This window comes from Mustela putorius, unplaced genomic scaffold (assembly GCF_011764305.1).
Source record: "Mustela putorius furo isolate JIRA1106 unplaced genomic scaffold, ASM1176430v1.1 tig00000083_pilon_pilon_pilon, whole genome shotgun sequence".
NCBI classification, from domain to species: Eukaryota; Metazoa; Chordata; class Mammalia; order Carnivora; family Mustelidae; genus Mustela; species Mustela putorius.
The window spans coordinates 42593986-42602979 of record NW_025421273.1 but is presented as its reverse complement, the minus strand read 5'-3'; the positions used below and the strand labels follow the sequence as shown (position 1 = coordinate 42602979).

The window sequence follows — 8994 nt, the reverse complement described above, 5'->3', positions numbered from 1 at the left end:
AAGATGAACAAAGCAAGCAACGAACACAACAGAATCCAGAAATAGATTCATGCCTGTAGTCAATTGATATTTGATAAAGGCACTCATATAATTCAAAGAAGATAGTCTTTCCAGAAAATGATAGGAGATCCCTTGCCATACCAACCTCCAAAAGTAATTTAAGATAAAACAGAGATAATGTCTTGTGATAGGCAAAGATTTCTTAGGATGATGAATGAATGGATAAAGAGTATGTGGTGTATGTATCACAATGAAATATTATTTGGCCGTGAGAGAGATGGACATTCTGTCATTTGAGACAACATGAATGGATCTTGAGGGCATCGCTGAATTTACTGAAATAAGACAAAGACATGAACCGTAAGATCTTATTTACATGTGGGATTTTTAAAAGTCGAATTTATAGAAACAGAATAGAATGATGATTACTAGGGGCTGGGGCATCTAGAAAAAGGAAGAGCTGTTGGTCAAAGGGTACAAACTTCTAGCTATAAGATGAACAACTTCTGGAGCTCCAATGCACGGCATGGCAATCACAGGTAACGATACTGGGTTATATAGTTGAAAACTGCCTAGAGAGTAGATCTTAAATGTTTTCACCACACACAGACACACACAAAGGTAATTATATGAGGTGAGGGAGGTGTTAATCCTGCAGTGGTAATTATTTTGAAATATACAAGTGTATCAAATCACCGTAGTCTATGTTGTAAACTCACCCATATTATGTCAATTACATTTCAGTAAAGCTGAAAAAAAACTCTACATATAGCCACTGAAAAATTTGCACAAGAATAATGATAACTTCATCATAATGGGAAAAACCTGGTAACAAGCCAAAAGGCCCCGCCCAAATGTCATGGATTACAATAAATTCACACAGAGGAATACTGCTCTCCAATAAAAACAAACCCACTACTGAGATATCCGACAAAATGCATGAATCTGAAAAACTTTAGTTTCATCAGAGAAGCTAGACACAAAAGAGCCCCTACAGTAGAATTCCATTTATTTGAAGATCGGCAAGCCAACCAACTAAGCTACAGCGATGGAAATCCGAACAGCAATTGCCTCTGGATGAGGGGTAATTGATGGAAAGGGACTGCAGAAAAATTCCCAGGGGGGATAAAAATGTTCTATATATTCATAAGGGTGCTTACATTTGTCAAAAACTCATTTAACTGTACACTTAGAACCTGAGCATTTTATTGCATGTAAATAACCATATAAAAAATAAATGTGACGCTTTCGACAGAGCCTGCACCTTCTGGGTCCTGGCGATTTACAGTGTACCAAATATAGCAGTTGGTTTACACAGGTCCTGAGAGAGACCTAGAAATCTGGGAGTGGGTATGGAAGAGACTCCCAGAGTTTGGAAGGAGACTGTGGCCAAGGGAGGCCCTCACAGGTAAAAGAAACACAAATGAAAGAAGAAGTTGAGTATTCACTTGGCTTTGGGTCTTACCTTACCCTGGGCCATTTCCCCTTTCCCACGTGTCTTCTCTTCAAGGGCATTGATGTGTTTTATAAGCCTTTGCCTTTCCCAAAGCTCCGAGCATTATTTTTTGCAGCCAGAGTTTGGTGACTATCATAGAAAAGAGAGAGAGAGCCCTGTAATTTAGAACATTTTCCAGCAGATTTCGCATGACTTTCCTGGAACGGCTGCAGACGACATGAGAACCAAGACTGTTCTCTGTTTCCCGGAGTCTAGCACCGTGTCTGGCACATGGCACAATCAATTCACCAACGTGTACCCTAGAGAGAAAAATAAATAGCCTCCTCTCAAAGCCTTGGTGTCCGTCCCCATCTCCCCCAATCTCCCAGCTGTGGAAATCTTTAAATACGCTTTTTGTTGTTTTACAGCCGTTTGCATTTAAATTGGGCGTGTCACTATCACATTTTATTAGCTATTCCTCATACCAGTCCTGTGAGGTTAGCGCTGTTATCTGCGCTTTCCAGGCGAGGGCACGGAGAGGTGAAAGAAGCAATTTGCCCGCTCGGATCGCACAGAGAGCCTGGGGAAGAAGAGGGATTTGTGCGCCCGGGCTCCGCCTTCCAGCCTGCTTGGGGTTTCCGCACAGCCCTTTGGCTTTGAACCTGATAATGAAATGTGGATTTTCGGTACTGCACTTTGAAAATCATGTTAAAGGCATTAATTCCTAAAGAAAGAGTTAGGATTGTAATTCTTCGGCCTGATTATTTTTCCGGAGGAGGTTTTTTTTTTTTTTTTTTTTAAGATACTTGACCGGGCTGCCTAAACCCAAGGTCTTAGAAATGACTCACTCTACCCAGAGATCCTCCGCATTATTTCCGGCTCAAGTCCTGCAGGGCTCAGATGTCCCTCTCCCTCCTGTGGAGCCCACCCATAGCGCATAACCTTTAAACAATAGTTTAATTGGAGTAAGATAATTTTATCAGGTTGGAAGGGGATTTAGGGCCTATCTAGCTAAGAAAAAATTAATGGGTTCCATGAACTTCCTTAAATGTAAAATATATATAAAGTTGTGCATCTGGATGGATATGGCTTTTTAAAATTTTTTTCTTTCCTGAAAAGGTCAAGCTCTCACATAGTTCTCCTTAAAAGTGGGTATGTCCCTGGGCGCCTGGTGGCTCAGTGGGTTAAGATCTCTGCCTTAGGCTCAGGTCAGGATCCTAGGGTTCTGGGATCGAGCCCCGCTTTGGGCTCTCTGCTGAGTGGGGAGCCTGCTTCCTCCTCTCTCTCTGCCTGCCTCTCTGCCTACTTGTGATCTCTCTGTCAAATAAATAAATAAATAAAGTCTTAAAAAAAAAAAAAAGTGGGTATGTCCCTCACAGATTGGGAAATGGAACTCAGTGTGTTTTAGGAACTCACCTTACAGGACACACAGCTGGGCGACAACGGTGCTGCAGAATTTTAGTCCTCCATTAAGACAGAAGGACTATTATCTCAGGTTTCCAGAACATACATTTAATTTGAGGAATTACACCCCCAGGCTCTTTAACGCATAGACTCTGTTCTAAAGAATTGGCTTTCCCAAAATGGTATCCCTCATCCAGACAAAACTTCTTGCTCGTCTGACTTTTCCTTGGTCTGCATAGACCGGCCCCCCTGGAGGACACGGAGCTGAGGGAGCTCCCATTGCTCTGTCCCTTTCCCTTGATAGCAGGAGGGGACGTCCGCGTTCCCAAGTTCTCAGTTATAACTCTGCCAGTGTGATTAACAAAATTCTTGTACCACCTCCTAACTCCCTGCTTGATACTGGGTGATTCAATTAAGACAAGTGGTTTTCAACCTTGGCTGAACGTTAGCTGCTCCCAGGGGGGAGCTTTTAAAAATCCCCATGCCCTTGTCCAGGCCACACCCCAGACCAATTAAATCTGAATCTCTGGAGGAAGGGCTCAGGCAAGAATTTTTTTAAAGCTCCTCCAGTGGTTGCTATGTACAGCCAGAGTTGAAAAACACTAATAGAATCAAGAGGAGGGAAAAAAAATCACATCAATTAGACACTTATTATGTACAGGGTGTTTTATGTATGTTGGCCCCTTTATTCTTCCCAGGCTCAGATGGGTTGTACAACTTTCCTAAAAATCACACAGCTGGAAAGTGGCGAAGTCCAGGCTCCATCCCAGGCACAGATGGTTTCCTGAAAGCTATTTGTACATCATAGATTTGGTGATGAGTAAATGAGGGGCTGTCCATTCAGCACCTGGCACATAGTATGTGGACCTGAATGTCTGTCTCCATATCTCAGCCTCCTCGTCAATCTAGAATGTTCCTCCTGATGCATACCATGCCCTGACACCAAGACTTCAGGTCTGGGCACTTGGGGTGAACCCTTGCAGCTCTGCAGTTACATGCCCTCTTTATGCACAAATGTTACATCGTAATTTCATTGTATAGGGATGTTAGGTTGTAGGGAACTGAAACTGGTGGAATATATAACTGAAATAGGTTCTGCCCATTACATGCATTTTGTGAGGCTCTTGGTTTTATATATGTTTGTGTTCTGTAGCCATTACTTCTCTCTCTTGTCACTACAGAATGGTATGATTTCCTATTTAACTGATGCGAGATTGGTCCTGCCATGATGTTGAAACCTGATGTCACCAGGTCATCTCTCCCTCCAGCACTATTTTCATCAGACTAGAGCAGTGGGCTGTGCCCCAGTCATTCTAAAGTTTTCCCCTTTCTGTTAGTCTGTTTGAGAGGTTCACAAATTATTTAAGTTGTTCTGAATTGATGACATTCAGTCAAATAGGGTAATGGGTGGGTACAGAGGCTTCAAGACAGGGTGCCTCCTTAGGGGAGGACCAGTGTTGGCATCTTCCAAGGAGGGGAGGAAATGACCATGCCCAGAATACCTCTGTGTGTGGACAGGTACTGAACAGCTCATGTCAATAGCGGCCACTGTTGCCAGGCATCATCCCAGGGGCTCCATGGGAGGGAGATGGTCAGCCTTTGAACCCAGGCATTTGGAATCCAGAGTCTGGTTTCTAACTCCATGCTATACTCAGAGCCACCAAAGGGAAAGGGGAGATGGGGCCGCTCGCTCAGGGAGTGCGGATCAGGAAGTTCGGTCTGTGTCATCCTAAGAAGAGGAGAGAAAGAGACATGTGACGGGCCATATACATTCCCTGTTCTTTCTTGTCTCCCTAATTCTTCCAAATCATATGCACCAACCCCCTCCTGAGACAGAAGAAACCCCATCAGTCAGAGACCCCTGGTTGAAGGGAGGAGAGGGGAGGGTTGGAATAGCTATCCCGTCTTCTCACTTTATTCTCTTATTCATCAAGCTGGCATTGAGTGCTTTCTGTGTTTCTGACATGGGTTTTCAGACTTTTGTATGTTTTAACGGAGAGAGGTCAAGTCCCTTGCCAAGGTCCACTGCTCTAAAGAAGCGGGGAGGGGCGCCTGGGTGGCTCAGTGGGTTAAGCCGCTGCCTTCAGCTCAGGTCATGATCTCAGGGTCCTGGGATCCAGCCCCGCTTCAGGTTCTCTGCTCAGCAGGGAGCCTGCTCCCCACCCCCCCCCCGCCACCCTCCTGCCTCTCTGCCTACTTGTGATCTCTCTCTGTCAAATAAATAAATAAAATATTGAAAATAAATAAATAAATAAAGGAGCGGGGACTGGATGTAAACCCAAACCCTATACAACTGGTGACATGCGGTGCCAGCCTCTCACTTCTGAAACTTTCCACTCATTTTAAGGAATTTTTGACAGAAATCCCTGGTAGAGCATAATAATTCAAGTAAACCCAAATTAAGTTTTCATCAGGAAAAGGAAGACTGGGGGGTCATGGAACTGGAGGGCTGCTTCCTGACAAGACCCACTATGCATTCATTTGTTGCTGCTCCTGCTGGTCTGGGTCCTTGTCCGAATATTGCTCTAATAATAAGTTTGGTCTTTGTCTTCATGATGGAACCACTAGGCACTATGGCGAAGAAGCGCTCATATATCATTAGTTAAACACTGTCAGCTTTTCTTTTGCATTTCCATAGAGAGCTAAGGGGCTTCCAAGTCAGGAGCAATGGATGGCTGAGGGCTCTGTTCAAACACAGACAGACAGGGGCTCTGTCTCTAGAAACAGCAACTCTGAGGAATTCCTGTTCATTGACACTGAGCTGGTGAAGGAAGAGCAGCATGAAGATGGGCCAGGCATGGAAGTTGTGCTCATCACCTCTGCTCACATTCCATTAGCTGGAACTCAGTCATAGCCTCTCACCCTAGTGCAAAGGAGTTTGGGAAACATACCCAGCTGTGTACTCAAGAACAAGCTGGTTTTTCTCTTTTCCTTTTCTTTCTTCCACTTTGGTTTTTTTGTTTATTTTGTTTTGTTTTGTTTCATTTTTGTAGCTTCCCCTTGTTATTTTACGGCCAGTGGTTGGAAGACTGGGTTGCCAACGGAAAAAAAAGTACAAAGACGAATCTTTTGGAGTGATCCATGTCCAGTGCCAATTCTAAGTGTGAAAACAAAAATAACTCATTTTTACTGACTATTTGCTGTGTACCAGACTGTACTACATGGTTGCCTTGAATCCCATAGCAGCCTCTCGCATGGGTTTTAAAGTGTATCGATAGCTAGTTGCGGAATGATGGAGCTCTGCTCTTCTAATGGTAATCAAGAACAAGAGGGTCCCTGTAAGGCCATTCTCCACCCTTTTTTTCCTTATTGTGTGTTCCAAAGCTTGTTTCCCATGGATGACCCATCCAGGCTTCCTTACCTTCTGGCTTCCGGTTTGATTCGGCCAATGGGAGTCCTCAGCCAAGGATCAGAGTTGGGTGTATAATTGTGTCCTATCTTCTCTTTGGCTATGGCCATCTTCCTCTGTGGATGGTCACAGCTTTGGCCAGGCAGCCACTCTCCTGGGGCTATAGATACCTTCAGGTTCCCATAAGAGGTCTCTCTTTCTGCCCCTCCAGGCTTGGGGTGACCAGGGCTTCCTGCCAATGATAGACTCTTGGTGCATTATTAACTCTTGACTGGTCCCTTGGACCTCCCCCACACTCCCATAGATAATTTCTTCTGTGAACTCTTTCCAGTTATCCCTTGGAGAGTGCCATCTCTTTCCTAGTGATTCCTGGCCGATTCAACTAGGACTTAAGAACTTACACAGTTCCCCATCCAACCTCCTTTCTTTAAAAAACTCTATTTATTATAAGGACCACTTTGGAGTCTAGAAGACCTAGGTATGAAGCCCAGTTTGATCACTTACTAGTTGTGTGATCTTGAGCAAGTTACGTAACCTCTCTGAGCTGTTGTTTATCCATTCATAAAACAAAAGATAATGCATTTGTGGGGATTAAAAGAAATAACAAAGGTAAATGACCTAGCTCCATGTTTGACACATAATAAATAATTAATAGAGCTAGAAATGGCAAATGATGTCATGGGAATATGTCAAAGTCAGTAATTAAATGAGTATATATATTAAACTGACATTTTAAAAAAGATGATCACTCTCACTGTGGACAATGATGTTGCGGGGGAAGGTACACACTTCAAATGAAAGTATAAAATTTGGTAAAACCTTTCAGAAAGGCATTTTATCTTAGGATATAAAGCCTACAAAATGTGCATTTTCTCTGATCCAGCAACTTATAGCAATTTTCGGAATTTATCCTAAGGAAATAATCCGAAGGAATGAATCAGACCAAGACGCACCTACAAACACCTTCACACTATTGTTGTTTATAATGCTTGAAAATTGGCAATCACAAATGTTCAGTGATAGGGAATCAGTTAAACAAACTTTAGAATGTTGACACAGTGACAAGTAGATTACCATGATTAGTGTAGGAAGATGGCCCTAGCACATTGGTAAATAAAAGATTCCATTCAAGAGTGCTTATAAAGTGTGATTCCATATTTTTGTGAATCTATAAAAAGAGGAAACATTGAAGAGATATATAGAGAGATAATATTTTAGGTATTTCCGGACAACAGGGTTATTGGTCATTTCCCTCTCCTTTTAATTTTTCTTTTCTGTATTTTCTCACTTTTCTACCATGAACATGGCACAGAACATCAAGCAGAGAGGATTGCCTTGGCCGCAAGTGACAGAAATCTGAACAGAGGGGCTCAGCAGCTCAAGGAGGGCTTGTCTGAAATTGGGATGGCTTTTCCTTTGTGGACTTTAAGTGGCCACTGTCCCTCCAGTCATCCAAGAAGAAAGAGGGCCTAGAAGCCCCAGAGCCTGTCTTAGGAAAACAAGAGATCTCCCAGGAACTCCATAACGGACCTTGGCTGCAGTGGTAGGATTTGCATCCTATGATCTAGCTGGAAAATGGAAGGGAGAAAGGGCTGGAAAATCGGGTTGAATCAGCCCCTTTACAATGTCTGCCACAAACTCATTTTGCTTTCGTAATTAAAAAAAAAAAAATTTAAAGTGGTTGAAATTTTAAAACAAGTTACAGTTGACCCTCAAACTACATGGGTTTGAACTGCATGAGTCCACTTATACAGGAATATTTTTGGAGAGATATGATACAGCACAGTAAATGAATTTTCTCTTATGATTTTTCTTTCTCTGGCTTATTTAATTGTAAGAGTACAGTATGTAATACATCAAGCATACAAATCTGTGTTAGTCAACTATTTATATTCTCAGTAAGGCTTCCAATCAACAGTTAACCATTAGTAGTTAAGTTTTGGGGGAGTCAAGTTATATTTGATTTTTCATTCTGTGGAGGGTGGGTGCCCCAACCCCGGATTATTGAAGGATCAACCGAATTTCTTTTTTTTTTTTTTTGATGGCTTTAATGGGTCCCGCCTTCTGCCACCTTCCCATGCAGTCAGGCTGCGATAGCCAGCAAATTCATGTTCACAAAGCCCGGGGACCAGGAAGAGCACCAAAACCCTAGGCTATGCTTAGAGGCAGTGGAGGGGAGCAGCCCGGGAAACCTACCAGCTTTTTCGGCTCCCCTCATCTAGGTCTCTCGAGGTCTCCCTAGGTCTCCGTGGAGCTTACCCATGGAGACTTTTGCAACTTCAATACTTCTGGTCCTGCCATTCTTTTCTAGAGTGTGCAGAAATGGCCCCCTACCCATCCGCCTTGCCTTGGTCTCAGCAGGGCTTTCCCAGGCAAGAGCCTGCCCCCTGATCTGCACACTGAGGGAATGGACCAGGTTACCTGCCCTTGGGTCCTGGTGGTGCCGCTTACCTGTTAGGTGATCTTGAATCAGTTACATCAACTGTCTCTGTTTCTGCTTCCTTAAATGTAAAATGGAAATGGTAATAGTATACACTTCATAGGGCTGTTATGAAAGATGAGTCAGTATTTGTCAAGGGCTTGGAATGTGCCTATCGTACAGTAAGTGCTCTGTGGGTATTTAAAAATAAATAAATACGAGAAAGGCAGAAACAGCCATGGCTGTCTGGGCTGTATTGGTTTGAGCTCACATTTTACTTGACATATATCTGAGACATCTAGGGGCACCTGGGTGGCTCAGGCTGTGATCCCAGCATCCTGGGTTTGAGTCCTGCGTTGGGCTTCTTGCTCAGTGGGGAGCCTGCTT

At 43.4% G+C, this 8994-nt stretch overlaps 1 long non-coding RNA gene across 1 annotated transcript; it reads right to left on the bottom strand.

Annotated features, from left to right (window-relative positions):
* Window positions 1–3502: 3502 nt before the first annotated feature.
* LOC106006991 lies at window positions 3503–8700 on the bottom strand. The gene is made up of 3 exons (XR_001181440.2): window positions 8640–8700; window positions 6201–6420; window positions 3503–4568 (listed from the first exon to the last, which is right to left on the bottom strand). It is a non-coding gene; the product is annotated as an uncharacterized LOC106006991 (long non-coding RNA).
* Window positions 8701–8994: the final 294 nt, after the last annotated feature.